At 39.4% G+C, this 27,784-nt stretch overlaps 1 pseudogene; it reads right to left on the reverse strand.

Moving 5' to 3' along the window:
• LOC149172698 (serrate RNA effector molecule pseudogene) lies at window positions 1–27,784 on the reverse strand (annotated as a pseudogene).

Raw genomic sequence — 27,784 nt, forward strand, 5'->3', positions numbered from 1 at the left:
TTATGGGCCAACAATATTTGTGCCCCTCACAATTACGAAACCAAGTGAACCACTAATAGATTTATCTCCTTCAGTCTTATCTTGATCTGAAATATCAAGAATGTTTTCTTCTATACCTTTCTTTGTATATAGTTTGTGAATAAGAGCCTATACAAGTTATATATCTATATTCACTCATCTTGGTTTAGATTTCACAAGAAGACCATTGGGAGTACTTGAAACAGAGTTATTTTCCTTCGCAGGGCCCCTACCATGCATCCTGTTTTTTACATGAACTTTAGCATCATCATCTAAATTGTGGTCACTCCCTTAACCACCATTTGCAGCTAATGTTATAGAACCATTATAACTTGGACCTACGTCTAGGGTTCCATTTTGTAGGTCTAATAGGAATTCCTTTGTTGCTACTTTTGCATTTTCATTCTGCCTTTTTATGAAAACTTCTAGGTGTGATAGTTCATATTTATCTTTCAACCAATCCTCATAATTGTGAGCTTCAAAAAATGTGCGCTTCTAGGTGGTGATATATTCTGTTCTATATTCCTAATATTGATGCTCTGCTCCATTCAGTGATATGTCATTTCTCCCAGCCTTTTATCTAACCAGTGATGATCGACAAGCATATCAAATGTATTATATACATGTGTAGATTCTTCTCTTTTATGTCACAATCCATATGTTCCTTCTCCAATGCTCGATCACAATCACATTCATGTTCACAACCTTCTTTGTTTTGATTTTGTCTTCCTCCTTGATCGAAAGTCCTCTCTGACTGCATTATGCCAATGTATTATATCGATCAATTGGAAATATAATCATTGCATTAGCATTATGGTTAGTATAGCACAATGAAATACTAGTTCACAGTTACATTACAACCTTGTGCAGCACAAGCTGGTTCCATAGTAACGATGTCCTTGTGCACCATGACACTTCATTATCCCATTGACCAGTCACCCTGCATTTTATCACATCTTATGGCAATTGGAATGCAAACTAAATTAGGTCATTGCACTGCACTATGACACAAGGATGGTGAGTAGAGCTAAATAGCTAATGTGTGATGTGCCACCCACTAATGTTGAGTGGTGTGGCATCAATCCAATTTCCATGTATCTTATAATTTGTGGTAACCAATTTTCAATCAAATTTCCCATAGGGAACAAATTAATGAATGTATGTAGTTTGTATAACATATGCATGATCAAGATATAGAGCTATGATTTGAATCATTAGCATTTTATCACAAAGATCTTTCCAACATTTTGACTAGTGAAAGAAAGACTACATGATCAAGACTCTGCCATAATTTAAATTCTCAGCAATTATAGTCAACATGGATTCTTAAATGGAATTATGTATGTTACACAAAAATATCGTCACCATGATTATTTGCAGTCAGTATGGGTCTATCATCACTTGTACTATCCTCCTAAGCAAGTCTCAGACCTCAGCTCTTCAAGTCAAGCTTTGAAAATGAGAGAAAGACATTGAAAAGCAACAAAGCTTTGGTTCCGCACTTTCTCTCACTGTTGCCTGCGGTCCCGCACCCCCTATTCACAATACCTGCAGACCTGCCTGCTCTGTCCCTAAAGGAGTGGGTGCGGACCCTTGTGAAAGTCAAAAAGGCGCAAGTTTATTCTAAAAAACTCGCTTTGGGTTAATTCTAGATGATTCTAGAAGGAATTTTGACGTGGATTGTTCGCTCTTAGGTGGTTCATGCATCCCAAAAGAGAAGGAGCTAATCCCTTGATGAGAGGAGGTATCCCTTTGAAGGAGGGCTTTATCCCTTTGAAGGAGGACCTAGTAACTTCCCTCCATTGCACTATAAATTAAGGCATTGGGCTGGTTGCTAGGGAGATTGGAAGCTGAACATTTTTGAGGGTAAATGCTGGTGGAATTAAGACTTCCTAGTTAAGCTTGAGAGGAGAGATCACATACCTTTTGGCTTCATTGGGAAGAGAGTGAAATTTGTCAAAGTAGAGGAGACTTCTTGTTGGACCCTAGGAGGAGCTTGTACAACATCAAGGCACAGGTTGTAAAGTTCTTCTTTGATTTGAATTAATACAATCAGATTCATTTTTCTCAACAAATTGTCTTATGTCATTTGTTTCATGAATTCCTTGATCATCATGATAAGTATGCTTTATGATATTGGCTTTTCAGGTGCTATTTAATTTGTTTGCTTGTTTGTGTTTGTAGATTCGCTACAAGGGAGCTCATTTGGATCAAAGGAGCGAGGCTTCCACAAACTTGCATTGGACCCAAGGTAGGCCTAAAACACTTGTTTGCCTTTGTTTATATATTGCATATTTAGAGAAAGATAGTTTTTGATTGGCTTGCTTGTCACTAGATATCATTAGATTCTAGGAAGGTCTATCTTGTCCGCAAGATTGACTCATTCCGTGTGACAAAATGGCGACTCCACTAGGGACTTGATTTTTTCCTTGTTTTTACTTTGACCTGAGAAACTGTGTTTTTGGTTCTATTTCTGGCTTGTTGTGTGTGGAATTGGGTAGATTTAATTGATATAGGATTATTTTTTGTTTCTCATAACTTTGGGAGAGGACCGCACCCTCGGCTTGGAACACAGTGCGGACCTATCTGCACTTTTGCTTTTAGCACAGAGCGGTACCGCACCTGTGTGAACGGTGGGCCTGCGGACCCTGCTAAAATTTTGAAAAACTTAAGATTTCCTCTTTCAGTCAGTTTAGTTTTTGTTTAGATGTTATTATCCCTTGCCCAGACCTGCATGTAACTTGTCAGAGGCTTTTCTTAGGTTAATTCCATTGGTGTTAGGGTTTTAGGTGAAATTCCTAGAAGTTTTGGTTACTGGGCTTGGTTTTCATTTTGGTCTTGTAGTAGCTCAGAGCTTAGAAGCTGTAGAAGCCTCAAATCACCTTGGTTTTTACTGGCCTTCTTATGAGTCTGACCATTTGCAAAATCTACCTTTGTTGAGGAATCCACCTTGTGTTTTCTCTTTGCGAAACTTCAAAAAGGCTTGTGTTAAAAGTTTGGATTTCATTTTTAGAAAAGAAAAAAAAAATTGGTTGTTTTTTGACTGATTTGTGATTCTGGACAAATTAGTCCTTAGTTTGCTTATAGCTAAGTAAAACATCCTTGAAAAAGACATCTTGTAAGCTTTGACTTCAAATAGTTTTTTATAGTTTATAGATCTCAAGATTAGTTATTTCCATAGTTTTGAGTGTTTTATAAAAAATAAAAAATCTCTTTTTGAAAAAGTTTGTTTTTGTAGTATTTGAGTGTTTTGAAAGAAAAAGGGAAATTTTTGTGAAAATAACTAGTTGTCTCATTTTGAGTGCATTGGAAAAGATAAAAAGCTCTTCTTTTAATTTGTTGGTTAAGAAAGATTTGTGTTTACAAACATTTGCATTCTCAAACTCTTTCCTAGCTAGAAGTTCATTGAAGGGAAAAGATCGCTTAATCATCTTAAGTGCATTTTTTAGTGATTTCGAGTCGAGTCTTCACACCACGAGTTTCATCTCCACACCTCTTGACTTAAACAAAAACCAATAAAAATAACGCTTAAAGTAAAATCTATCTAGTAATATTTTTATTTCTAGGGCTCGATTACACCAACATAGCTTAGGGTAGTGTCTTGGAGTAGGGAGTAATTAACTCTCCATGACAGTAAAACAAACAAGTAGCTGTATCTTGCGGTAGGAGAAAAATCCAATTGTTGCATCTATGCTCTAGGAAAGCTCCTCTTAAAGGAGAAGCACGAGATCGTGTCCGAACCAGTGTGGGAATCAATCCTTCCTCATTGGGAACGACGCTAGATATTCACGTATTAAAAACGGTAAACCTCGGATTAACCATTGTCGAGGAGCCTGGGGTCACTTGTTGGTAAACCTTGGATTATGTCAAGGAGCCTTCAAGGGGATTGAGCTTGTTACTCTGCCCTTGCGTGCGTATCGGATCGTAGACTGTTCCCCCAGGTATATTTGTTTCTGTTGGTAACCATAGTGACCATATTCTATAGGATTCTTCCTAAGGTGACAGTGGTGGGAAGATCCCATTGTACCTGGAGCAGACGTCGGCTAGACTCACTTGGATTTTCTGGGGGGTTCTCTTCACTGGGGATGGTTTAGTGGAGGAACTTGTGCCAGTCTATTCATTAAGCAGGTTGCCGGGGTAACTGTTCCAACCGCCATTTCTGTATTGAACTCTGCGACGTTGGATTTCATCACCAACTAGTGTTTTCAGTACGGAAATTTACTGTTTGTGTGTGGTTTGATCTCCTAGATTCTTTAGGCGTGTGATTCAAATTTGTTTGGTTCTTTAGAGGCTTTAGGGGACTCATAGCTATTGAAGAACTTGCTACTCCAGAAGAAAAAGTAGGCATCCCTATCCCTGAAAATCAACCTATTATAGAACTTAGGGAGCGTGAATTAATCTTTTACAGTCCACCTAGGAGCAGTGCTTGGTATCTTTCATTAACTAAATTTTTGGAAAACCCGGGACTAAGTTTTTCACCACCTCGTATTCCTTATCACCCAACACCTAGAGGTTACTATCCTCCGTTAAATATGTCAAGATAGTCGTCCATGTTTTCTCAATCTCCAGAATCCTTTTTGTATGGCGGTCCTTCTGTTCCCTCTGGGTATCAGTCACTTACTAGTACTTTTTCGGGAGCATCTCCTCAACCCATTGAACAAGGGTTATTAACTGGAAACAATGGTACTAAGCTATTGAGTATAGAAGATATTCTCATGATGTCAGGTACTATTCCTAATCCTCAACCTCAAGGTGGCCAGTTACCACCTGGGGGGCAGCCTCAAAATCCTCAATTATCGGCTGGGGGGCAACCTCAAGGTACCCAATTTGCGCCTAGGGGGCAACCTCAAGGACAGTACATACCTATGGGACAGTACGTTCCTCAAGGTCAACCCCAAACTGAATATGTACCTCAAGATCAACCCCAGTATCAATATGTACCTCAAGGTCAACCCCAGTATCAGTACGTGCCTCAGGGTTATCAACCCCAAGGTCAGTACTCGAACCAAGGTTTCCAACCACCTTCCGATCAATCATATGTTCAAGGAACTGGAAATGTACCTCTGAATTATCAACCCTACCCTCAACCTGGTTATGGTCCTCAATATTCTCAACCTATTATGGGTCTGTACCCTGGAATGAACTTAGTGTGGGATCCATCGCAAACTCAACAGGTCTTGCAACCGAATGTACAGTTGTCATCTCAAACTAGACAACCCTTAGTTTCTGGTTCACCCCAACAACCTGTCCAATCTACTATTCAAACTTCTGTACCTTTGGTAGTTTCTCAGCCTGGGCCTAGTACGCCTCGTACTCCGCCTCAAACGGCTGCTGCAACTGTTGCAACATCTGTTCAATCTACCCCACCTACTTCTGGAGTATCGACAGCTCCGGTTTCTACTATTCCTGTATCAACTCCTCAGACATATTTACCTCAGTCTAGATCCACAATTCAAACTTCGGTTCAGATGCCTGTAGGACAACCTGGTTCAAGTATGGTTGTCACAAGTCAACCTCAGGTTACTTATCAACCGTACCAGGGACAGTACTAATTCGGTCCTGCTGTGCAGTAGCCAGTCTATCACTATCAACCGTACCCTGGGTATACATATCAGCAACCTCAACAACCCCAGTACGGTCTGGTTAATCCTGGTTTTCTGGGAGGATATAATATCCCAAATGCAATCCCAATTCCTAGTTATCCTGGATATCCTCCTCCTGGGGCTGGTCTAATGACCCAGAGTTTTAGGGACCCTAATCGTCAGTTATCGTTTATCGCAACTTTGGACTTGCCTGACTTGTCGCGCCTAACGAACGATCCCATTAACTATCTTCCGTTTTGGCCGCCAATGCCGAATAAGTTGCCTAGTGATATTCCTAAGTTTGAAGGCAAATCAGGAGAGGACCCGTCGAACCATGTGATGACTTATCACCTCTGGTGTGCGTCTAACTCCATTTCAAATGATTCAATCCGTTTAAGGCTTTTCCAGCGCACTCTAATTGGTCTTGCGGCCAAGTGGTACATTGAGTTACCGCGAGCCACTTTTTATAACTTTAGTCAGCTAGCTACCTCGTTTTTAACTCATTTTCAGTTGCCTGTCAGATATGACAATGGCACGGAATTACTAACTTCATTAAAGCAGTCAACGTCCACTTACATTTTAGATCACATTCATGAATGGAGACGTCGACGGCGTTTAGTGAAGGTTTTTATTCTGGATCAGATCTTAGTCGAATGGTTTGTAAAATATTTATTACCAAAGATCACTGAGGATGTAGCTAAGGTCGAAGTCGTTACTGAAGAGCAAGTAATTGCTCAAGCACAGTACCTTGACTTAGTTTATACTCAGTTAGGTACATTACACGAGAAAATCCCCGATCTTCCTAAGCAAAATCAAATCGCTGCAGCTCCTTCAAGGTCTCATGCCGCTGATGGTATGATTGGTACGGTTAATACCAAAAGTAAGAAGAAGTCTTCCAAGAATTCTTCTCCTATTATAACCCTGCTAGATTCCCCGACAGGAGATTCTTCCGCGGAAATTTCCGCCAATATTCATGTTGTAGAGTCATCTACAGCTAAATCAAAATCCGGTGGTAAGAAGAAAGGGAAGAAGAAAAATAAAACAGATAAAAATTCGAAAGAGAAACCAGAAAAAGTGGAATCAAATGATGAGAAACGCAAACCTCGTTATCCTTGTCTCATTTGTGATGAAGAGCATTTTACAAGAGACTGCCCTCATCGTGCAAAGGTTGCGAAGATTGTCAAAGGTTCCCAAACGCCTGCTGTTTTGAAGGATCCTTTTCCAAGTCAAGATAGTAAGATGATAGGTTCTTCCTCAAATGCCAATGAAGAACCCATACTGATGATGTCCCATGTTAGGATTGCGACTCGATCGCATGATTATGGTAGTAAAAGTCCCATTGATGGTAAAGAAGCAGAATCTTCTCATTCTAACCCATCAACCTCAGCTCCTGGTTCCGATCCACTACAGATCAAGAAACATAACCCAGACTTAGTAATCAAACCGCCCGCCAAGGGTATACTTCAAAAGTCAGCTTTCAATCCACATGCGAGAGCGGCTCAGAACTATAATATTGTTGAAGATTTAGTTTTTTCACCTTCAACAATGTCGGCTTTGGAGGTGCTGCAATCATGTCCAGCACAACGTAAATTACTATTGTCGGCTATAGGAGCTGTTGACATTCAGGACTCGAACCTTATAATTTTCGATCTAGAAAATAGTACACCGCGCTTACCTCATCAAATGGATTTCCAGATCCCAGTGTTAGTAAAAAACAGACCTATTTACAGGACTGTGATTGATGAGGGAGCCTCAACGTGTATTATGTCGATACAGTGTTGGAGATTGCTTGGTTCTCCTTCGCTAAATCAATCCCCGACGATTCTAAAGGCCTTTGATGGCCGTGGGTTTCATCCTTTTGGCATTCTACAGGATCTACCTATAGGGGTTGAAGGCAAAACTGTTAATCTAGATGTGGAGGTGGTTGATGCCCCTCTAGATTACAACCTTCTCTTGGGTCGTAGTTGGTCTTACGCTATGATAGATGTTGTTTCATCGGTCTTTCGGCTTATAAAGTTCTCTCATAATGGAAAGACCATAACTATAGACCAGCTGACTTACTTTTCATTCGACCCAGCCTCTTCTGAAAGTATTCAGCATGTCGGTAAAACGACTATCCCGTATAAGGATGTTGGAGTAGGACTAGTTAAAGATGCCGGTTTACTGGGAACTTTTCCTTTTCCTCCTATCAATGCATCGTCTTCTACTACAGCCATTCATATGATTTTGTCAGACACCATTGTTTATGATGATCCTTGGATCGTACCTTCTGAATCTGAGATAGACTCATTTGGTGATGTTATGCCTTTGAGTCCATATGAAATTGCGTATCAGGCCGTGCAGTCGTTTTCCGACCCATCTTCAACCAAAATTGACTCAATGAATGTGGTCCATGAGGAATCACTTTTCACATCAAACTCGGATTCAACAACGTTTTCTGAACTTGTTCACACTGATGAGCAAATTCGTGAAATCCTATGTGTCGATGATTTACCATGGGAAGATCTCCATCATAGATCTTCATTTTTACCTGAGAGTGATCGTTTTGAAGATGATTTTTAATCAATTTTTACGACTGAATATGTCAAGGAACTTCAGAATCCAATGGAAAACCCTGATTCAGAGTTAAATTTGGGAAACATTTCTCGAACTATTCCTATTGACATTTCGGTTAAGCCTAGAATTGTTGAAAACATTCATATAGGTGCCTCGTGTACGGAAGATGAAATTCAAATATATAAGGCCCTATTTCAAGAATTCCGCGACGTGTTTGCCTGGTCATATGAGGAAATGCCAGGAATTGACCCCGCAATTGTTGTCCATGAAATCAAAACTTACCCGGACGCTAAACCCGTCCGGCAACGTTTGCGTCAGATTCACCCAAGAAAAGTTGCTGCTATTAAAGCAGAAGTTGAAAAATTACTCAAAGCAGGTTTCATTTATCCGATTCCATTAACGGATTGGGTATCGAATATTGTTCCGGTTAACAAAAAGCAAGGGACAATAAGAATATGTATCGATTATAGGGACATTAATCGAGCCTGTCCAAAAGACAATTACCCAACTCCCTATATTGATCAAATCATTGATGATTGTGCCAGCAGTGAAATATTCTTCTTCATGGATGGTTTTTCTGGTACAATCAAATTAATATTTTACCTGTCGATCAACCAAAAACGGCTTTCATTTGTCCATGGGGGACATTTTCTTATTGCAAATTACCTTTTGGACTCAAGAATACCGGGGAAACTTTTCAAAGGGCCATGTCTTATGCGTTTCATGACATCAAGCACATTGTGCAACCTTATCTCGATGATTTGCCTGCTCATTCATTACATCAAGCTGATCATCTCATCCATTTACGAGCAATCTTTATGAGGTGTAGGCATTATCGGATTAGGTTGAATCCACACAAGTGTGTTTTCTGTATAGAAACGGGTCGGTTGCTGGGGCTTGTTGTTTCGAAAGCTGGCATTTGCGTCGATCCCTCGAAGGTTGAAGCTATTGTCAAATTGCCTCCTCCTTCGAGTCTTCGCCAACTCCAAATTTTTCAAGGGAAAGCAAACTTTTTACGACAATTCATTCCTAACTACGCCGAGGTTACAAAGGGTTTTACCCGGTTGTTGAAACAGAATACTCCATTCTATTGGGATGAGATAGCTCAGAAATCTTTTGATGCACTAAAACACGCGTTGACCCATGCACCGTTATTGCATCCTCCCAACTACAACCAGGACTACTTCTTGTATCTTGCCGCTTCCCATTCCACCATTGGAATGGTGTTAGTTCAGGAAGATGAATTCGGAACTGAACATGTGATATATTACCTTAGTCGAACTTTAAATCCAACTGAGCTAAAATACTTACATGTGGAGAAATTGGGATTGGTAGCTGTTCAAGCTATCCAACGTTTTCGTCATTACATTTTACTATGTAAAACTACAGTAATTTCTGATTGCAACCCTATGATCTATATTTTAACCAAGAAATTGCTAGGGGGCAAGTACTCCAAATGGATTGTGATCCTACAGGAGTTAGACTTGGAATTTGAAAAGTCTAAGTCGAAGAAATCTTTAGTTTTTGCAGAGTTAATGTGTGACTTCCCGCGTGCTGACACGGAAACTGTGGCGGAGGAGCCCATTGCGGACGAATCCTTGTTTCTAATCAGCACTTTAGATCCATGGTATGGGGATATCATCGTTTATCTCCAGACCCAATCCTTTCGGCCATAAATATCAAGGTCAGAACGTTGCAAAATATGATTCCAGTCCCAACAATTCAGAATTATTGGAGATACTCTTTATCACTGTTCACACCTAATCCTCAGCAGTTGGGTAAACTGGAACGTGAACAGTCATCAAGAAGATGAACTGATCCGTCTCATTTATGTATATAAACAATAGTTATCTAATGAAATAATCAATCAGTTTTCTTCTGCCCATTTTGGAGTTACCCTGGCCTGACACGGTATCAGAGCGCAGGTCCTAGATTCCTTGTAACTCCCTTATCTCTGTCCTAAGCGCTCCTCTGTCCTGAGTGCTGCTCTGTCATGAGCGCTGCCTCTGTCCTGCGTGTCATTAATTCTCTGAGCATCGGTTAACAGTCATTGATTGTCCTGCGTTTCATCCGTTTCACTGCCTCTCATTGATTGTCCTGCGCATCTGCGGAGTAAACGTTTCCAAGCAAGTCTTTCTTGCTGTCCGAAGAATCCCGTTACCAGAAAAAAAAAAAAAAAAAAAGCCTTTGTCATTTTCCCTGAGGTCGAGGCCGGACTGTATTTTCCTCACTGGTCCTTAGCTGTCTCTGGCTGTGGAGGCTCGTCCAAGTATCTAAATACATCGACTGTGTGAAATTCCGTCTTTTCCATTCAATACGCCCGAGAGTCCACAGTCTTTATCTCTGTTGTATAGTCACTATAGTCTAGTGAGATAATCTTATCATTTATCGCCGCCATGGTTGTTGTACAGCTCCTCTCTCCATTTGTTTATGGGCGGCCAAGCTTGCTCAAATCCTGATAAAACCTGAATACCATTTGGGGCGACTGGTGGAGAACATGGTAATATTGATGCACAAAGGCGTTTTCAACCGCTGAGTCAGGAGGGACAGCGACAACTGCTGCAGGGTTCACTTGCTGGGTCGTCATGTTTCTGAACCGATCTGTTGAAGCAACTTTTGGACGCACTTAGTCTTCAGTTTGGAGATCTTTGAAACCATCTTTTTGCATGCACTCTTGGCGTTGTTGGAGCCGACTTGTCGCGGAGACTTGATACCATCTTTGGAGCCGTATTGAAAGAGCACGTTGGAGCATTTCTTGAATCATTGTTGGAGTATTGAGAGAGCACGTTGAAGCATTTTTTTTTGAATCATTGTTTGGGAGAAGACGACATGTTGCGAACAACATTGTAGAGAGAAAGCGGGGGTGCCGAGAAGTGCTAATCGGCCCTCAGCACGATTGCCGGATTCGAGGCCGTCCTGCTGGTTCTCTACACCAGTGAAGTAAAAACATTTAAAGTATTTATATATTGCGTTGCTTTCAAAATAGTGATATATTAATACAGTGAAATGATATAGTCATATACTGCGCTGCTTTCAAAATAGTATTGCATATATATTGAAGTGATATATTGATATATATTGAAGTGATCCCTTGAGCGTTTTTTTTCAAAACATAGTAATATTGCAGTGATATAAGAAATGTTGATGCTTCTATCAAACATTAGAAGAAAATAAAGTGCATAAGGCTGTGGCATAAGGATTTTTTCAGCAGAAGTTTTTTTTTATCAACAGAAGTTTTTTTTCAGCAGAGACATTTTTTTACAGAATGCATTCAATCATTTCTATGGTAGGAATAGTTCTCACTGGCAAGGAGAACTATCCTGAATGGTCCCGGATGGTAAAACACACCCTCATCTACAATGAGTTGTGGAAGGGAGTGTGTGTCGGAGAAGGAGACAATGACCCAGTACAGCCTACATCAGACAAAGAACTTGTCATTTGGGAAAACAAGAACAACAAAGCCTATGCATTGATCGCAACATCTGTAAATGAAGAAGTAAGTCATCATATTTCATGTTATTCCACTGCCTTTGAAGCTTTACAAAAGCTGAAAGAGCTCTATGACTCACATTCTGCACTTGAAGTTGTTCAGCTCATGATTAAACTCTTCACTCTTGAACTGAAAAATAATGATCCTCTTGCTCTTGCATCTGAAGTAAAGTCTATAATGCATGATATTAAATCCACTAAGGTTGAGCTGGATATCCCTCTTATTGCCTTTCTCAAAGCACTCTATCCTACCTACTCCAATTATCTTGAGTCATTACAAGCAAATGGAAATCTTAAAGATATAACCTTTGACTCTCTTGTGAAAAAGTTTGCTGAAAGAGAGAAAGCCTTTGGAAAGAAGACAGTCCCTGAATCTTCTGAAGAGACTGTTTGCCTTGCTCATAAAGAAAAACATCCTGCTCAAGATTCTACAAGAGGAAGAGGTGGACGAAGAGGAAGAGGAAGATACTTCAGAGGCAGGGGGGCAGACATTCTCAAGCAGAAAAGGCAGATCTGCATTGCATTCGCTGCAAACGAAATGGATCACATGATGCTTCTACATGCAAGCTACCATGGGACAAAATTGAGCAGAAAAGAAACCAGTAAAAAGGTAAAACTGATGATACAGACAAAGGTAAAGCACCTGAATCCGCTCACTATATTGAGGCACAATGTAACATTGGAGTAAATGAAGATTTGTTTAATGCTTCATTGCTTCTTCGAAAAATGATTGGTTGCTTGATTCAGGAGCAACCTGTCATATGACTCATAGGAAATATTTTTTTGAAGATTTCACTGACAATGTTGATGGAGCAGTATACTTTGCAGATCAGTCAAAAATCAAGCCATCAGGGCTTGGCACAATCAGGCTTAAACTGCCTGGTCTTCCAGACTTTCTTCTGGATCATGTTCTATATCTCCCACAGCTCAAGAGAAACTTGCTGTCCTTGGTCCACATCGCCAGCAAGGTCACTCCATTCATATGTTTGATGGAAAGCTTGAGGTAAGAAAGGCATCTGACCACTCACTTGTCATGAGGGGAATAGAAGAAGAAATACTTCTTAAACTGCAAGGAACCTCTGCTCATGCACAACATTTCTCATATATTTCTCATCATGAAGAAGGTACACTTCCATCAAGTTTATTATGGCATGTTAGATTTGGACATTTAAACTATGACAGTCTCCGCTTATTAAAGAAAAATGGTGTTGCTGGTTTGCCTACAATTCCTAGGAAACATAAGCAATGTGATGCTTGCATTCTAGGAAAGCATAGGAAACAGTCTTTTCATGATTCACATTCAAGAGCACATAGGAAGCTTGAACTCATTCATTCAGATTTATGTGGTCCAATGCCTGTTCCTTCTGCAAATGGAAATAAATATATCATGACATTTATTGATGATTACACCAGAATGTGTTGGGTTTATTTATTGAGGAACAAATCTGATGCTTTTCAAACATTCAAGAATTTTCATAAATGGATTGAAAATGATGCACAATCTCATATTGGGTCTATTCGCACTGATAATGGAAAAGAATATACATCAAATGAATTTGAACACTATCTTCGCCAACATGGGATTAAACATCAAACAACTGTGCCTTATAATCCTCAACAGAATGGTGTAGCAGAAAGAATGAATAGAACAATCTTGAATATGGTACGATCCATGCTTTTCTTCAAAAATGTAAAGATAATGTTTTGGGTTGATGCTGTTCTATGTGCTGCATATATAAAGAATAGATGTCCATCTAGTGCTATAAAAAACAAGACTCCTTATGAATTGTGGTATGGACATGTTCCTTCGGTAAAACATCTCAGGATTTTTGGTTCCACCTGTTATGCTTTAATACCAAAGGTACATAGAAACAAACTTGATGCTAGAAGTCGTAAGTGTATCTTCTTGGGGTATTCAAACACCTCTAAAGAATACCGTCTCTAAGATGAAGTAAATAAAAAGTTTGTTGTATCTAGAGATGTCATTTTTCTTGAATCATCCAAATCTGACAGTGTTGTTGAGCGGCAACTTGATCAAGAGTTTGATAATCAGATTCCACATCTTGAAGGGGGGATTCCTATACTAGATCAACATGTGGAATCTTCTTCTGAAGAACAATCTCCCTTGCATGAAACTCCAACACCGGATGATCCTTTAAGTGATGTAATTGATAGAATTGGGAGACTCAATCTTGATTCAGTTCCAACTCAATCAATAGAGCAGCCTGGACCATCTCAGAAAGGTCCTCCAAAGTGGCTGACAAAGACACTTGAAAGTGTTCATCCTGATGAAATCGGAAAAACAAGAACCAGAAATACAAACCAACAAGATGGAGGTGATGTAGATAACTCTAATTCACCTGTTGATATGGATGTTTCTTATGATTGTGAATTGAACTTGCCTACAGATTTCAAACCAACTTCCTTCAAAGAAGCTGCTTCTCATGATGAATGGAAAGAAGCGATGTAGAAGGAGTATGATGCCCTCATAAAGAATGGCACTTGGAAGCTGGTTGATCCTCCATTTGGAACCAAACCAATTGGCTGCAAGTGGGTCTACAAGAACAAATACAAAGCTGATGGCTCACTTGACAAGCACAAAGCTAGGCTTGTGGCAAAAGGTTTTGCACAGAAGGAAGGGGTCGATTATGAGGAAACTTTTGCCCCCACAGCAAAATGGGCCACCATCCGGACACTCTTTGCACTAGCTGCTCAGAACGGTTGGAAAGTCCATCAAATGGATGTAAAAACTGCATTCTTGAATGGAGATCTAAAAGAGAATGTTTTTATGTCCCAACCTGAAGGATTTGCTGTGAAAGGACATGAACATAAAGTATGCAAACTTGGGAAGTCCTTGTATGGCCTCAAACAAGCACCACGAGCCTGGTATGAAAAACTAACTGAGCATCTTCTGAAACTCAACTTCAATCATTTTGATCTTGATGACGCAACTTTATTTGTCAAGAAAGTTGGCAAAACAGTTGTATATCTTGTGGTATATGTAGATGATCTTTTAATGACAGGGAACAATGAAAGCTATATTGCATCCATAAAGAAAGAATTAGGAAAAAGTTTTGAAATGACTGATTTGGGCTATGTTCATTACTATCTTGGCATTGAAGTAACCCAACATCCAAAATCCATATTTCTTTCTCAAAAGAAATACATTGGAGATTTGTTAAACAGATTTGGCATGACATAGTGCAATCCTCTTTCTACTCCAATGGAACAAAACTTGAAGCTCACATCTATTGAAGGAAAGGAATTTGAGGATGCAACAAAGTATAGACAGCTTGTAGGAAGTCTCATCTACCTCACTACTACCAGACCAGACATTTCATTTGCTGTTGGAATCCTCTCCAGGTTTATGCAAAAGCCTTGTGAGGGACATTGGTCTGCTGCAAAAAGAGTTCTAAGGTACTTGAAGGGAACTCAAGACCTTGGAATCAAGTATACACAGGTGGACGACTTCAGCTTGATTGGATACTCTGATTCATACTTCGATGGAGACAAAGAAACTGGGGTATCTACTTCAGGATATGCTATGAGTCTTGGATCAGGAGCTGTCTCCTGGAGATCGCGCAAACAATCAGTTCCAGCAGATTCCACAACAGAAGCAGAATACGTGGCAGCAGCTGAAGCAACGAAAGAAATTGTGTGGCTCAGGAAAATTCTTGAAGATTTGCAGGTAAAACAAGTACAATCAACTCCACTCATGATTGATAACACCTCTGCAATAAAGTTGGCCAAGAACCCAAAGTTACATGATCGTACTAAGCACATCAATACTAAATATCATCTGATCCGACATCATGTTGAGGCCAAAAAAATCCATCTCCGTCATTGTTCCACAAATGAGCAAATTGCAGACATCTTCACCAAAGCGCTTGGAAGAGAAAAGCTTGAAAGATTCAGAACGATGCTTGGACTCACCAACATCCCTTCAGATTAAGGGGGGGAATGTTCACACCTAATCCTCAGCGGTTTGGTAAACTGGAACGTGAACAGTCATCAAGAAGATGAACTGATCCGTCTCATTTATGTATATAAACAATAGTTATCTAATGAAATAATCAATCAGTTTTCTTCTGCCCATTCTGGAGTTACCCTGGCCTGACAATCACCATGGGGCGGACTCTATTTTTTGACGTTGTTTAACTCACGAGGAAGCTGAAAGGGTTCTAAATGAATGTCATTCTGGAGCGTGTGGCGGTCATATGTCTGAGTGTGCCACAACCCAAAAGATATTGCGCGCTGGCTACTTCTGGCCATCTTTGTTTAAAGATTGTATTAACGCGGTCAGAAAATGCCACGACTACCAAATTTTTGATCGAAAGATGCGCGCTCCACCTGCTCCCCTCCACCCTATAATTGTCGTCGGTCCGTTTGCAAAATGGGGTATCGATTTTATTACATGTAACCCTCACTCGGCCGGGGGGCAAGCGTATATTATCCTTGCGGTAGATTATTTTACCAAGTGAGCCGAGGTGATGCCTACATTTGAGGCAGACAGAAAAACAGCTGCAATTTTCATGTTCAATCATATAATTGCTAGGTTTGGTGTTCCAAAAGCGATTATCACTGATCATGGGCGTCATTTTCGAAACGTTATGATGACTGAACTTATAGGCCAGCTTGGCTTACGTCACGATAGTTCAACTCCTTATTATCCACAAGCTAATGGTCTGGTTGAATCCATCAACAAATTTTTAGTCATCATGATCCGACGAATCATTGGGATTCATCGGTCAAATTGGCATAACATGCTATTTTCAGCGCTTTGGGCATATTGAACCTCAATAAAAACATCAACAGGGTTCACTCCTTTCCAACTAGTTTATGGTCTGGAAGCTGTGTTACCCATTGAATGCGAAATCCCGTCATTGCAAATGGCCATCGAGTTACTTCCAACCACTTCCGAAGAGGAAAAACATTTGTTATACTTAGCTCAGCTAGATGAGAATCGATGTGATGCTGCATTGGCGATCAAAACTCATGCAAAACGTATTAAAGCTCAATATGATCGAAATGTGACCCCTCGAAATTTTTTAGAAGGAGACCTAGTCTTATTATACGATCAAGCAAATGATAAATTAGGCGCTGGGAAATTCGTTCCTATGTGGCATGGTCCCTATTTTTTCAAGCGAAAGCTGGCAAAAGGGGCCTATGAATTGGTAAACTTTGATGGGGACTCTTTAGGCAAACCCAGAAATGGTCTTTACCTGAAGAGGTATTATGCTTAAAATGGGTGTGGAGATTTTTTAGTTAGGATAGTTTTCTTTCTAGCTGGTGTGTTTTAGTTTAAAAAGTGTGCTTAGCTTAGAGAGTATTTTTCGTCATTATTCCTGCTTATCTTGGTTTTACTCTTGATATTGTAGATGTTGACGCCTCTCCAAACATACATTGGTTTCACTGATGGTGCTTGTCATAGTACACGGAACATTTCTTCCGCAGCTTGGGTTATCTATTCACCCTCTGACGAGTTGGTATTTATGCATGGGCTAAGCCTCAGTCAAACAACGAACAACATTGTAGAGTATAGTGCAGTGATTGAGTTATTATCTGAATCTATTTCATTTTGGATTCGGAGTTTGATAGTGAGGTTAGATTCTGGACTCGTTGTATTACAACTTAATAGAGTATATGCCATTAGAAATCCAGTGTTATTGAGATTATTTTTGAGAGTGCGTCTCTTGGAACGTGAATTTGATTATATTGAATATCAGCATATTCCAAGATCTTTAAATACATTAGCAAATGCAATTGCTTCTCGAATGTTAAGTAGATATTTGCAATAATCATACAAGTAAATTTAAAAACATTCCATAACATGTTCTACAAGATAAGCCGGTAATAGTGATATAGTATAATATAGGAGTGTGTCAAAATATACATCGTCCTCGATCATAAGTTGAAAAACACCTTATGATTGGCAAAAATGATATACAAAAAGCAAAAATTTCATATGTGTCTACAATAGGCGATCATCCTATCACTGGTGATGATCTCGATAAGAAACCACTGTACGGGCCACCTTACAAAGGAACCTCCTAAAAGGTCCTGGGACCCCGATCACATAGCGCTGTAGTCGACGAGGAATGTCATCTATGCCGGTCTCTGGAATGTCTCCCATCAAACGCTCTATATGGCTCTCCAATTCGGCCAAGGTCTCTGCTGATTCGTCCTATGGGGCTGGTGCCACTGCAGCTGGTTGTTTCCTCTCGTAAGGCCGGAGAGCGGCTGGTCGTTGTGGACCCACATCTGCATTTGAAACTTTTACTATCAGTTTTGGGATGAGATAAAAACAAAAAAAATTAAAATAGGAAAATGTTGAAAATGATTTTACCTGAGTCATCCCATTGCTCTCCTGGTGGAAGAGCCATGTCTGGGTCACCGTGAAAATCTACCCCAGCGTAAGGGAAGTCCTGAATAGCAAAAACCTGGTTTTCCAACCAATGGAAATACTCAGGTTTGAATTGAACGACCTTTGTCCCCTCGTCAGGATGATGGGCCATAACTGCAACCCATCGCATCAGTTTGGGCTCTCGAGGAAGTCCAACGCCAACAGTGAGGTGTTGCGGGACCAACATTGGGACCCTCTCCAGACCAAAGCTCACAACTAAAGCACCATATCCAAAGGTCTTTAGTTGTCCGTTCTTGGCTCTGGTCAGTTGGCCTTTTACATTAGCCAACACAGCATCGCACCAGTTGAAGATGGTGCCTCGAAAGCAGTCAACTGCCATCTGCATCTGGGATCCAGTGGCTATATGTAGTGCGGCACTCCCGCAAAGCCTGGTAACAGTAAACGCGATCACCATGAGTTCAGGACGGGATATGGTTTTGATGTCTATCCCTTTGTCTCTAGTCTGGTTGTTGCAGAACTCTAGCCGGAGGCTATCGACAGACTGGCCACCTGGCCTAGTCCCAAATAGAGTCAAGTCTTCGCCTCTCTTAGGCAAACCAGTCAAAAATTATATGTCTGCCGGCTCCATTTCGAGCTGGTGACCACCAATGAAGAAGCACTGGTCTTGTATGCTCCACCTGTCTACCAGCCACTGTAAGAAGTCCACCTGGGCCCTCATGCCAGGTATGGCCTAGAATTTGTACAAGCCGCATGCCTTCAATGCATCGAAGGTTGGTGATTTAACGCGGCAATATCTACGTCCTCATGCTCCCGTTCTCGCCAATCAAGCATGATGTATACTCTACATCCAACAAAAAGGTGAATTAGAATGCAAAAAATTGAATTGTTTGGGTGAATTTTGAGAAATTTAGGGTTAAAAACCCTTGCTGCGGGGATCGCACCCTCTCTGTTAGAGACAGTGCGTGGGTCCACACCTTGCCTTCACGAAAGGTGCGGACCCCTGACTTTTTCCCCATTGAGAAAAAGTCGGGGTCCGCGGGCTACCTGTGTTATGCCTGCGGGCCCCCGCGCGTGGGTTTCTAGCCTAAAAATCCTCTAAAAAATGAAATGAAACCCTAAAAAACAAATTGAAACGGATAAAATTGAAGAGTAGGATGATGTGGATTACCTGGAGGAGATGGCGCTCGATTCCGACAGATGGATTTTCCGCAATCTTCACGGGAAGTTTCTGACCAAAAGCTCTATTTTCTCACCCAAATCTCAAACGGTAAAAATGAATTGACGAAAGCCCTTTTTATAAGTTTTTTGAATAAATGAATTGTAAATTTGTTTATGTTTCACTTTAGAAAGGTAACTTTTGCAGCATTCTTATCCATTTTAAATAGGTATGAGTAATGTTTGAGTTTTTGTTTAGGATAACGGATTTTTCAGGCAAAATCGGTCATTTTCGATGAAAAAACATTAGAGTCACCTTTAAGCTCTTTTCTGACTCCTAAAACATGAAAAGATCGCCGAGTTTTTCTTTTTAAACTCGTTAAAACAGAACTAAAAATATGGTCCACTTACAACTCTTTTTCTGACTGTAAAAACATGAAAAGATTGCCGGATTTTTGTCGTTTCAAATTCGATATTGGTTATAAAATGATGTGTCATTGATCTCTTTTTTACTTTCTCGGATCAGAGACACTAATTACGAAAATTACTCCTTGGTTGTAAAGATCAAGCGGTTCTCTCAAGTATTATTTTATACTTTTTCGGGCTTGGGAGACACAAATTTACGAAAAAGGTCAACCCTAGAGTCTTCTTAAGTTTTTTCAGACTCTTTAAAATTGAAAAACGTCGAGTTTCTCCTATACTGGACTCGTTAAAATTTAATAGTAAAGGACCTGTACAATTACAAACAGGAACGGACCACTCCTTCTTAGGGTTCGAATTTAAACTAAGTTGGACTCATCCGAAGGATGAGCTTATAATCAAGCAAATGTTATCCTCCTCAAGCTTGTCAAAAATAAAGAGGTACTTGCCAGAAATGGTGGGGGAAAAGAGAGAAAAATGAGCCTGTTTGTCATACTTTGTAACCACTCTTGAACACGACACTTTCATTCACCTGGGTTGGGAAATCCTTTGCCTAACAGTTGATCAAACCACATTGAAAGTCTTCAGCCGGTTTCTGGGTATTAACTTTGGGTCAATTGTCACCAAACCATCTGTTGTGTCGTTATGTGTTCAAGAGGTCAGTGCCAATAAGCCATTCATCTGCAAAATATCTGTCATCCATCTTGACCATCCCTGAGTCAGTCCTTGCAACTAAATTTCTTCAAACTTGTTCTATGATTTCGTGTTGTGCGCTTGCCTACGCCAGGTCGCTTTCTATCGACTCCAGCTCATTATCTAGAAAGATGATCTAGAAATCGTTAGTACCTTGGGATCTGCATGCCTCAATGGCAGGTTTCTCGCCTTCGACAACAGGTTGCATCATTGACCTTCGATCAAAGGACTCCGTGACATGTTCGACATCAACACATCTATTCACATCTCATGGATTGTACTGGGTACTTTGAGAGCCATTGAAATTACTGATGGTTTCTCTCACACTTGTTAACAGTTTACATCATTGACTGGTAATCAAGTGGTTTCTACCATGTTCGACTTCAACAAATTCATTGGCATGGTTAGAATCGTACTATTTTGGGAAGTACAAATGAAGACCCTGGATCTAGTTTCCGCCATCTAGGCTGCGAGGAATTTTGTATTCATTATATTGTGGACTATTCATAAACAGATGGCTGCATCCATACTGTGTCTACGTGTGTCTATACTTGTGATGTATTACAAGATCATTCCTATATCAGAGCAGTAGTTAGTTTTCTAGTCAGTTTTGATCTGAGTATGGGAATGCCTACCTCAGCGATGATATGATCTCATATATATATTTTGCATTGAATGTTTTTATAGGTTCCAACCAGGCTCTCCACAAGATGATCCTCGAAATGATAAAGTACTTCACTCTTCCTAAATGATAAATGAAATCCTCATCTACTACAGACTTCGCACTTTAGGGGGCAATTTGTTACACAAAAATGTTGTCACCATTATTATTTGCAGTCAGTATGGGTCTATCATCACTTGTACTATCCTCCTAAGCAAGTCTCAGACCTCAGCTCTTCAAGTCAAGCTTTGAAAATGAGAGAAAGACATTGAAAATCAACAAAGCTCTGGTTCTGCACTTTCTCTCACTGTTGCCTGTAGTCCCGCACCCCCTGTTCACAATACCTGTGGACCTGCCCGCTCTGTCCCTAAAGGAGTGGGTGCGGACCCCTGTGAAAGTCAAAAAGGCGCAAGTTTATTCTAAAAAACTCACTTTGGGTTAATTCTAGATGATTCTAGAAGGAATTTTGATGTGGATTGTTCGCTCTTAGGTGGTTCATGCATCCCAAAAGAGAAGGAGCTAATCCCTTGATGAGAGGAGCTATCCCTTTGAAGGAGGGCTTTATCCCTTTGAAGGAGGACCTAGTAACTTCCCTCCATTGCACTATAAATTAAGGCATTGGGCTGGTTGCTAGGGAGGTTGGAAGCTGAACATTTTTTAGGGTAAATGCTGGTGGAATTAAGACTTCCTAGTTAAGCTTGAGAGGAGAGATCACATACCTTTTGGCTTCATTGGGAAGAGAGTGAAACTTGTCAAAGTAGAGGAGACTTCTTGTTGGACCCTGGGAGGAGCTTGTACAACATCAAGGCATAGGTTGTAAAGTTCTTCTTTGATTTTAATTAATACAATCAGATTCATTTTTCTCAAAAAATTGTCTTATGTCATTTGTTTCATGAATTCCTTGATCATCATGATAAGTATACTTTATGATATTGGCTTTTCAGGTGCTATTTAATTTGTTTGCTTGTTTGTGTTTGTAGATTTGCTACAAGGGAGCTCATTTGGATCAAAGGAGAGAGGCTTCCACAAACTTGCATTGGACCCAAGGTAGGCCTAAAACACTTGTTTACCTTTGTTTATATATTACATATTTAGAGAAAGATAGTTTTTGATTGGCTTGCTTGTCACTAGATATTGTTAGATTCTAGGAAGGTCTATCTTGTCCGCAAGATCGACTCTTTCCGTGTGACAATGTATATCAAGCATCTCACTACTGGCTGGATTAGTTAAACAAATCCTATCAATCATATTTTTTTCTTGTCCTATGGCAACTTGTTGAGATCCATGCTCACTACCTAGACGCGTATATTGAAAAGTAAAAGGAATTTGTAGTGCAACATTCCTTTGAGATCGAGACATATTTCCAACATACTCAATTTCATTATGCCTCTTCTACTATGCTTCAGATGTAAAGACAACACACCCTATTGCAAAGAAATAATCATTTTCACATAGGAAGCGCTCTCGACTAAAGTGTGCCTCCATATCACTGTAATTCTAATAATACTCAATGTGCTCAAGGTGACTTTGTTGGAATATGTGGCAAGTATAATGATCTCTTGACATATGCAATTACAATTCATTGTCTCTATAAAATTGTTTCCTGCAAAGGTTACAAATTTGATAACCCATGGAACCTCCCTTTCTATCTCACTTCCATCGACTTCAAAGTATGCTCTAGATAATATTGTTCTAGATATGCCTATGAATAAAGTTTATCTTCACAAATACAGAAATTTCATCCTTCCAGACATAAGATGCACATAGAAATATTGTGTACATGAAATAAGTGTTTCCTCAATTGATCTATATCTTTAAACTCTTAGTCATGTTTTGGTAACTTTTTCCTTGGCTCTTGCATTGTTGGCCCAAAGGTCACATTAGGAGGGAGGGGATGAATCAGTGTGAGATCATTTTTACTATTTCACAACTTTTCATAATAAAACAAATATATAGCAATGAATCATAAACATCATATCATCAACTATAACAATGCATCATCAGGCTACCATCATATTAATAACATATCAAGAAACCATCACATCACAAAGAGACATAATATTTTACATGGAAATCCATATGAGACAAAACCACAAATCGTCTTCCTCTTTATTTTCAATTCATTACATAGAATCATAGGCTATGAATTGTTGGAGGAAACTATTCTCAAGAAATCAAGTTGTCACTTGTGAGAGGCTACAACTTGATTAAGGAACCAACATCAAAAGAATGCAAGAATTGTTCACTGTAGACTACAACTTGATTGAGGGTCCAACCTCAATGATGAGTGGGCTCCAACTTGTTCTAGGCTCCAACCTCAAAAATGAGTATGCTCCAACCTACTCTAGGCTTCAACCCGATGGAGGCTCCCACCTCCTTCTCCAACTTCCTTGTGAACCTCTATTTAATGTCATTTTCAAATGGATCCACTATCATCATATATCACGGAATCATAAGTACAATTTTCAACATGTAATTATGGCATAGTCCAAAATCACTATCACAACTTGCAACCAATGTCACTGCAATAGCTTGTCATCATTGTCACTGCAATCACTGTCATAACTTGCAACCATTATTACTGCAAGCATTGTCACAAATTTTACCACTAACTATCATATAAACAACTGTTACTAGCTATCATGTTTCTACCCATACTCTGCTTCTACCAATTCATCAATCTGGTCACTCAATCCCTTCTTCGGAACTTGTTTTCATAATGTATTCAAAAACTACTACAATCATGTTCATAGCCTCTCAAAACATATAAAATGGATTTTGGTCATCATATAAGTGCCAAAAGGACATTGCACACTTCCAGTTAGATTCATCTCTAAGCCTTGATCGTCCAACTTCTTCTGAACTCAATTTGGACAATATTGATCCCAAAAGCTTACAAAAACTATATGAAAATTAAGGGTTCTATAAAAGATCCTTTGCCGAGCTCACTTCTATAGAATGTGCTTTCTTTGGCCACATATCTACAAAATACTCATTGAAATTCGCTAAAAATGTGACATAATGCCTATGTATATACACAAAATTCCAACCTATTAACAGACGGGGCCAAACTCACATCCTCAGAATTCCCAACGGAGCTCTATACCAAATGCATTTCCCATTGTTGCTTGTAGGTTATTGGCTCCAACATTGATTTTTTTACCACTGAATAACCATATGGACATGTCATGAGGCCCAATTGTTCATTGATTCAAACGTATCCAAGATTTATTAAATCATTGGCTCGCTCAACCTACCTGTAACCAAACTGTGGCATGTTCCACCAAACATAATCGCCAATATTCCCCAAAACCAAAACCTTCCATTAATGAATTGCTTTCACTAAGAAGCAGACTAATAATTTGATTGAATTTACTTTGTGTATGTTTAGAAGGTGAGGGTGTTATATATATAATGCTTCCATGTGGTCCAGTACCCAGAAGGCCAACCAAAAAATCCAAGTGGTAATGTTTGGAAACCTGGGACTTTGACCAAAGCTGACAAGAGCCATATGCACATGCATTAATATGTTCATGAAATTTGGGGCTTGTGTGTGATAACACTCGAGATTAGCCCCTTATTTTTCAATATGACCTGTTAATGTGACCATGCCTTAAGACCAATTTTTTTGGGGTCCTTGCTCTCCCACATGATGACATCAGCATGACGTCATCATGCCACATGGCAGCTAAGGGGTGCCACATGTCACTCATTTTTGGATGTTTTTCCAATACAATTTTTCCATTTTTCCTTACCATGTGGCAACCCATAGTGGCACCATGTCATCACATTGACATGTCCTGCCACGTGTTTCCATATTTTCTATTTCATGCCTAGTAACCTACCACCATGTGTATAAGTTGTTACATTATCATTGAGTGGGAGAGGGAGTCATGTGTCGTGCATGTCACCATATCTGTCCAATGAAATTGTGTTAAGTGTCGAAACATGTTTGGGCCACCCTTTGTCTAACGTGATCTTGTCATATGTCAATGGTCAATTGGACTAATGGGATATGTTAAACTTCATGCACTTCTGATGTCATTCAACCATTTATATTTTATGATCATTGATGGATTAACTAAAAGGCGGGCACTTGTTAATTGTATTAATCAACATGAAATTTTTCTCACCATTTGCATTTGATTTAATCTATGGACCATGGATCATAGAAAATTTTAGGGGCGAATCTTAGTCCATGGGAAAAATTTAAGGTGTTTCATATTTTAGAGTGGAATTTTTTTTAATTACACACTTTTCAATAGTTAGCCCAAAATATATTTAAAAAATAAATGATTATTATATTTTATCCAATTAAAAATAGGGCAAATAAACATTCCAAAGCCCACTTCACCTGGTTTGGCCATAGAATTTTCTTGGCATCGCCCCAATTTCCAGTAATGGGATTGGTTAGGGGCTATTTCGCCCTCTCCATTCCTTGGAAAAATAAAAATAGGTTGAATTCACCCTAGATTTTAGGTCCCAAGGGTTGCTAGTTTGATTCGTTGAATTTGTAGTGCATTTGACCAACATCCAAGGTCTCTTATATCCTTTGGCTTTGTATTCTCATCTTGTCGATGACCTGCCTTTCTCCGCGATAGATGGGGTGTGCTTTCTCTGTGATAGATGCTTATAAAAGAGTGTATGAGCTCGGTTTGTTCTCCTAAGTTTGTTTGTGGTATTCTAGATCGATTTTTGCTTTTTCTTTCTGTTGTTCTTGTATTCCCTAGACCCTTTATTGATTTGTGCTCCCTGTGTACCTTATTTTCAGGGTTTTCACTGTAAATATGACCCCCTCTTTGTTGTTCCGTTTAGACACTATAAAGTTGTATAGCTAGAGATTCGTGACTCGTGAGCTGGAGATTATCTGATCCCCCTCTTCACACTGCATTGGAGATTATCCGATCCCCCTATTCATTGTTGAATTGTTGAGTAAACATTGAAATACTTTCTAACTTTGTGGCTAATTGTGGATTGATGGTGGAACTGATGAGATTGGCTGCCCTGTGCTTGGACGTGCTTGTTGAATATTTGAAGAGATGCAGCTCACATTGGGATCTAATTGACCCGTAAATTTCTTCCTGGAATTTATGGCTTTTCTCTGTACGTGGGTAGTATTGAATTGAATTATCAGCTGTGTTTTTTATTTTAAAATTCCATTGGAATTTATGAAATATATTTTATGTTGTGTTTTTATTTATTTTAAAATTCAGTGCAGAGATCCTTGCACTTTCTCCATAGTATATTCCACGAACATTCATGATTTTTTCATTTTTCATCCAATCAAAATTAAAGGGACATCCATCTATTCTTATCTCTAGATCCTGCATTAGGTGCTCTATTGTATAATTTCTTTATGCCTCCTCTTTGGATTGTTGAACATCTAGATTAACTATTAACATAAAATGATTTGACCTTCACTGGTATTTCATTTTCCTATGCTACCTCAAATATTTGATTAGATTTTGTTCTCCAGCCACCAGATCCTATCTTTCGTCCAGTCCAAGAACATATTTCAAAGCAATGTGAATAACACCTATCAAAGTGGAACAAATTTTGGCTGCTACATGAGTGGTTCTTAAAATGAGAGCATCCTTACACAATATAGACTATTCCAAGTGTATTGTTGCAACTACTCATAAATCGACTCTTTTTCTACCATTGTCATAGATCCAAGCCCATAACTCATATTGCTTAAAAAGTTGGCATGATACCTTTTCTACTGGTCCAAGTATAATTACAACAATTTCGTAGAGAAGGTCTCAGAATGAGGTGTACATATGGCTTCCTTAGTGTTGTTAGTAGTTGTTTCTATCTCTTGAAAAGAGTTTCCAAAGTGTTTCCATAATCCAATTCTCAAACCACTACATAGTCATCATCAGAAAGTAGATCACCTGGGGCTCATGTGGAGGGCTGAGCTGCTATACAAGATCAGGGAATAATGTTAGTAACTTTAGTGAACATAAGTGATATATCTCATGCCAATGCCACCTTCAAATTCACTTTCACAGAGTTGTCATAGAGTGTTGTTCAAGGGGTCTCACTATTGGAATAATATGTGAGCTGCTACAGGTGTCGTTTGAAACATATCTTGGGAAGAAAATAGGTTTAAACCAAGTAATGTTGCTCCATTATAGTTGTAATTCAAGTAGCCTTTCATAATAATCACCTTCCAGGCTTTAAGGGTAGAGTGATGTCAGAAATAGCTTGAGAGACTAATCTAGAGCAAGATAAAATATGCACAAGAGTGAGGAATCTACAACAAGACCGAATCATCAATATGTTGTATTGTTACACTGAAGAAGCCATAAAATTCACCTTAGACAAGCATATAAATACTTGTCATACTAAATATGAAGTATTTGGCCCTAACTTCTCTATTGGAAACAAGTCACATCTATTAGAAATGAGTTTATTTCAATGTTTTGATTTTTTGATACTGATGCAGATTTACAAAAATAGGGCATTTATGTTTTCCATTTATCAAAGATTGGAAAGCAATAGCATTACAACTACAATAGGCACCTCGAGATATGTAAAAAATTTTGCAACAATGGGCCTTGCTTATAGTTTTCTTGATGTTGACATGTAGAATTCATGGAAGAAAAATATACTTTAACTAAGCATGAAGAAAATATAAATCAGGTAGAGGATAGATTCTTCATATATTATTTGCATCTATTTTTTGTCTCTCTTAATTTCAATAGTAGTCTAGACTCGGTGGTTGATAGGGAAGCCGAGGGAGCGCGGCGGAACAGGGTTCTAGGGTTTCTGCAGCGTCTGCAATGGCAGATTAACACAGACCTCTGCAATCCTGCCTACAAGGACAGCAATACGATCATCCAT

This window comes from Pinus tabuliformis, chromosome 4_2, assembly GCF_031772625.1.
Source record: "Pinus tabuliformis cultivar Carrire ecotype Pingquan chromosome 4_2, CPIR1, whole genome shotgun sequence".
NCBI lineage: Eukaryota > Viridiplantae > Streptophyta > Pinopsida > Pinales > Pinaceae > Pinus > Pinus tabuliformis.